Consider the following 6,329-nt stretch of genomic DNA (forward strand, 5'->3'; position numbering starts at 1 on the left):
ATCTCTGTCTCTCTCTGGCAAGCATATGCACTCTACAGCAAATTAAAATTTTCCACAAAAGATGAGAAACATGATACAAGCTGGAAGATGACCCCATTGGCTCACATTATCCTTATAACCTGAATCTTTTTTTTTTTTTTTTTTTTTTTTTTTTAGAGATTTTTTTGCTATAGGACACATGCGCTCTCTGGCAAGACAGAGAGAAAGAAAGTGAGAAATCACCCCCCACCCCCCATGGGGATGGCCATGCTGCACAGTAATCCCTTCTCCTCTTGGGATTTTGGCCACACATGCACATGTGTCTGGTTTGAGTTTCAAGCTGCCGGGTCCAGGACTCGCACTGCAGTCGACCGTAGAGTCCAGCACCTTAACCATTATGCCACTTGCTGGCCCCTATAACCTAAATCTTGAGTTTACTTCTGTCTCTAGTTATCAGTGAATTTAGATAGTTAATGGCTCCGTTTTCTCATTGCAAAATTAAGAATAAGAACCTATTCACATTCTGGATTGTTTATTCTGTTTTGTTTTGTCAACCTGGCTAAGTTGAGAATTGTATTGCCCAGAATCCCCTCTCCTGTATGGTTCCAGTTTAGAATTAGCCAAAAGAGGACCTTGCACGAGCATTAGAAGACAGAATAATGGAGTGAAAATTTCCCTGAAGGCCTTTTCATGATCAATATGGTGACGTGCAGATACAGAGATGCCCAGCAGTTTCCAACTTGTCCTTGATCTCCTCCACCCCATATGCAACTATTTTTCTTGACTGCTGGCCCTGCTGACTACCAGAGTCCCAGGTCTGGGGCTTGAAGACCCACAGAAGCCGTCACCACCCAGAAGCAATAGCTCCCATAGGTCTCTGGACCAGTTCTCCCTTAGTGGTCCCACTTCAGTGGGCCCAGTCTGTGCATTGCTCTCATTCCTCAGACAGGCTAGTCTGTGACTTTTTATCTGACCCCCCAATACTCCCTCCAAACCTTCACAGACTCCTGTCACAATTGCCTAAGGTGGAATTCCCATGACAAATCCATTTTCTATATTACAATCGTCCTACTTTCTTGACTGAACCCAGCAGTCCACCTGTCACCCTAAAGGCTTTGCATGCATTTTCTTAAAACTTTAAGGATATTCCCTTACTAACAATCAGTCATTTAACTTTTGGAAGGGAAGATTATGTACATTTGTGTTATTTAGGTTATTTCATCTAACATGAGAAATCCATGTGATTCTGGCATGTGTGGTTACATGCAAAGAAAAAGAACAAAGGAGTATTGAAACGGGGCTCAAATTTTTTTTTTTCCTCTTCCCAGGGTCAAGCTGTTATCTTAGCAATACCAGAAATTCAAGGAAATTTAAGATGCTTACTTTGAAATTCACGAAAGGAAAGAAATAGATTTCTTTCTAAAAATTCTACTTCCATTTTCTACTTGTGCCAGTTGCTGGAGGAAAACATTCTCCCAGGCTTCAAATGTTTCCTCAAACAGTTGTGCAAATACCATGTCTGGCACCCATATACCTTTCATTTTTTTTTTAGTGGTGGCTTGAATATTTAAAACGGTTGGGGAGCTGAAAAGAATCTAACTCTGACATAGGTAAATATATGCCACTTGTCTCATACCCTGTGGCTTAGTGGTAATGTCTGAGAACCCACGGTGTTGTCCAAAGCACCTGATTCACACCAGCCTGGTGTGAAAGAAGGGAGACCTGAGAAGCAACACTTTCCAGGAGCAGGTCCCCCTCTGATGGTCATTCATTAGTACTACAAAAAAAAACAGAATGCACTTGTGCATCGTAAGAGCTCACAAACAAGAAATTCCTCTTTGTAGATATGCTGGGGTTTTTTGTTTGTTTGTTTGTTTTGTTTTTGTTTTTTTGTTTTGTTTTTATGCCTCCCCATTGCAACCACATCTATTTTCTACAGAGACACTGGTTGCAGTGGGGTGGTTACTAGATTAAGTCTCTTATGATACCCATTTAGTTATAATATTTAAAAAAAGTCTTTCTGCAGGGCCAACTGGTGGTGTAATGGTTATGGGGCTGGACTCCCACATGGCCAACTGTGGTTTGAGTCCTGGACTCAGTGGCTTGAAACTCATGCTGAGAGCATGTGTGCGTGTGCCCAAAATCCCAAAGGAAAATGGAGGAGAAGGGATTGCAGCATGGTCATCCGCCCTGGGGAGGTGATTTCTCACTTTCTCTCTCCATTTCTCTGTGTCTCTGACAAGTGCACATATGCCATAGCAAAAATCCCTCTTAAAAAAAGTATTTCTGCATTTTATAAACTGGATAGGAATATACAAAGGGACTTTATAAAGGTTATATTTAAAAATGGAATTAAAGTATGTTTATTTTGTGTGCAAAAAATTCTTGAAGTCCATGCATAGTTCTCCAAGATACACATTTCCATGAACTTTTTTTTTTTTTTTATAGTTTTTTGCTATAGGGCGCACATTCTCGCCAGAAAGACAGAGAGACAGAAAGTAAGAAATTACCGCCCCCCCCTCCCAGGGGGGATGGCTACACCGCAATCCCTTCCCCTCCATTCTCCTCTTGGGATCTTGGGCACGCACATACACACCCAGCGGGACTTTAAGCTACCAGATTTGGGACTCAAACCGTGGTCGACTACATGGGAGTCCAATGACGTAGTCATTATGCCATTTGCTTTTCCCTCCATGAACTTTTTGAAAAGCCTGCATATCATCAATATAACCCAAGCCCTTCTTTTCTCTAATAAGAAAAAAAACCTCCCAAAAGAAAATCATGCCCAAAGTAAATGTTTTCTTTCATCCTCTCATTTATTCATTCTTTTGGTGTGACTCTAATGTGATTCTCAACTCAAATGACTATACATTTGAATTTCCTGAGCAGCCTTTAATAATATGATGCCTGTCCCAGCCTTCATGACTCAGTCTCATACCAGTGCTGGAAGCCATGTGCTAATCCCTGTTCGAATCCCTGACCTGGTGAGCCTGAAACATGTCGGGTGAGCGAACACATTCTCAGGAGCCCAGCAAGGACTGCAGCATGACCAGGCATCATGGGGAGTATTTTTGTCTCTCTCTTTCATACATGTGCACACGTGCCCTATCATGAACACCAAAAAAGATGAAAATACAATGCTCAGGCTTTACTTCTGAACAATCTTGACTTTGTCTTGGTCTGGGAACTGGCACTCTTTAAGTTCCTGAAGAGATTGTAATGTTCTACCAGGGTTGGAAACTACTAAACTACTATTTCTGAGCACATACTTTGCACTGGTCATGTTTTCATACTAAGGATTCAGAGATACAACTCTGCTGTAATGCCTTCTGCCGCCACTGTTTGTAGGCCACACATACTGTCTCCTCCGTCTTGAGCATTTCACTTGTTTGTTGCTTAACTAACTCCTTATCCTTTGCAGTCTCAGATTAAATATCAGTTATTCAATGCCATCACTGCCCTTCTACCTAAATTAAGCATCCTATGATTTGCCCTGATAGAGTCTCTGCTCTTTTCCTCCCCACTTACCCTCGTTGAAATTATAAGTCTTCCTCCATCTGGGAACCCCCACAACTGAAACTCAGAACCAAATAGGTTTTGGCAGTTAAGAAGAAGAGGTAAGATTTACTTAAAGAGAATAAAATTGAAATTTCGGGGCCCTGTGGCAGGCTAGATAACTGCCCCTCCAAGATGTCCATGTCCTAATCTCTAGAACCTATGAATATTGACCTTGCTTGGTAAAAAGGATTTTGCAGTTGTGATTTAGTGAAAGATCTTGTGATGGGAAGGTTATTCTGGATTATCCACGTGTGCCCAATGTGAGTACAAGAGTCTTTATATGGAAACAGGAGGGTCAAGGTTAGAGAAGATGCAGAATGAAGCAGAGGTTAGATTGAAGAAAACGTGCTACACCACTGGCTTTGATGGTGGAGGAAGGGGCCAGCTCCAGGAAATGGAGATCCCCTGTAGAAGTTTGGGAAGGCAAAAGCAGACCCTGCCCAGACCTCCATAAGGAACGCAGCACTGCCTATACTTTGATTTTAGCCCAGTGAAAATGATTTTGGACATCCAACCTCATGAATTATAAGATAATTCATTAATGTTTTTTTTTTAATTTATTTTTCCAGGTTTTTGATTTAGGGCATGTGTGCTTGCTAGAGAGAGCAGAGACGGTGAGAAAGAAAATGAGAAATCACCCCAAGGGGAAATGGCTATGCTGCAATTCCTTCTTATCCATTCTCCTGCTGGGATCTTGGGCATGCGCACACGCACACATGGCCAGGTGTGATTTTTCAGGCCTCCAGGTCTGGGACTCAAACCATGGTCAGCCATGTGGGGGGTCCAGCAACATAATTGCTACACCATCTTCTGGCCCCATTAGTGTTGTTTTAAGTCATTAAGTTTCTGAAATTTGTTATAACAACAATAATAATAGCTCTCCCTTGTATAGTCCCCTTCTAAGTTTTCAGGAGGGACTGGAAATGTGTTCAGTTTTTGTAAAGCTTACAAAATTACAATGTTTAAAGATAATTTATTAAGACTGCCCTCTCTTTTCACTCAGACTTTCCAAGGCACTCTTTTCTGGCTGAGTAGCACTGGAGTGGCTACAGGCATTTTGGAACTTTGGCTAGTCAGAAATGTAGCTGGGATACTTTGATTTGCATTTATAGGAATGTATTCATGTGGTTCATGGCCACTTCCATATAGCCTTAAGTAATTGCTGGAGTGTAGGAATGACTTCTATGAATGCTGCTAGTACCACTGATCAAAGTCCCCAGCCATAGTGACACATGGAAATTGTAAAATATGAACAGTATGCAGTTTTTTCTCTTAATCTCATGGGAGTAAATCCCTAGATTTTTTCCGATTGAACAAAAGCAGTAGTAATTCATGAAGAAGAAGAGATAAATTTGAATAGAAGTAATGAATAGGCTACACTGCTGCTCTGATGGTTTGATAAACCAAATAAATGAAGAAGAGAGATTAAATGAACACATCGGAAGAAGATTTAAATTCTTGAGTATTTGACACAATGTATGGACATCTGTGAAGATGATAAACTCAATACTTGACCATAAGAAGGACATCCATGGCAAACCAGTTACAACTGTCATCAGAGAGTAATATTTATGATTAGTCATTCCATAACAAAACGTAAAATTACCTGAAATCCTCTATTTCTTATATGAACAAAATTTGATAAGAGATTTGACAACAATCCTAAATGTGACATCACCACAAACAAATTGTTGGACAGAGTAGATGATCCTTGAATGGATGGACATGAGAAAATCTAGAGTGTAACTTGGTTGGGTGAGTGGCATCAAAATGTAGAGGGGGAGGGAACCAGCAGTTAGCGTAATGGCTATGTCGCTGGACTCCCACGTAGTCAACCGCGGTTCGTGTCCCGGACCCGGTGGCTTAAAACTCACGCCGGGCGCGTGTGCGTGCGTGCCCAAGATCCCGAGAGGAGAATGGAGGAGAAGGGATTGCAGCGTGACCATCCCCCCTGGGGGGTGATTTCTCGCTTTCTGTCTCTGTGTCTCTCTCTGTCTGTCTGGCGAGCGTACGCGCCCTATAGTGAAAATCTCTCAAAAAAAACAAAAAAAAAGTAGAGGGGGAATGGTGGCTGTTCATGGAAGGTCATCCTTGCTGTAGGGCTAGAAATGACAAACTAGAAAAAAACATATATGGTAGTTTTGCATGACAGTTTTTCTGGTAACTGAACTTCCCACCACATTTTTAGTGTTCTCTGTACACAAGTTGCAGTAAGTTAAGGAATCCTGCGAAGTGGGATGTAAATATACTGTCTCTGAAAAAAGTAAAACTTGGGGTCATATTTTAGAGTTAGAGCAGTTAGTTATTCGTTCCAACTACTAATATGTCAATCTGAGTTTTAGCAGATCTCTCCAAGGGCCAGCAACTTTTTCTTTCTAGAGGCATGTGTGTTCCAGAGAGAGAGGGAAAGGAGAAAGCACTCCCCACCACTACCATGGCGAGTGGTCATGCCACAACCTTTTTCCATCTCTCTCTCCTGTTGGGATTTTCGGGCTCCCACGGCCCAGGTGTGCTTCTCAATCCATGGGGTCTTCCACTCAAACCTGGTGGTTAGGTGGGTTCCAACTGCTCATAGCAGCTGACTCTTAGAACCACCCTTGACTTGGACTTCCTCCATTCAGAGGAGAGGTTGGATGCGTGTTCAGAAAAGGACGTGAAAGTCAAAGTACTCGCATATGGTCGAAACCGCTTTAAGTGGTCTTTCTCTTCGCCCGAAGCCACCGCTTTTGGTACTTTCGGTAATCAGAACAACTTCAACCTAATTTCGGCCTCAGAGCTGACCTAGCCGCCGT

The sequence above is a fragment of the Tupaia chinensis genome, unplaced genomic scaffold, assembly GCF_000334495.1.
Source record: "Tupaia chinensis unplaced genomic scaffold, TupChi_1.0 Scaffold000646_1, whole genome shotgun sequence".
In the NCBI taxonomy this organism is placed as follows: domain Eukaryota; kingdom Metazoa; phylum Chordata; class Mammalia; order Scandentia; family Tupaiidae; genus Tupaia; species Tupaia belangeri.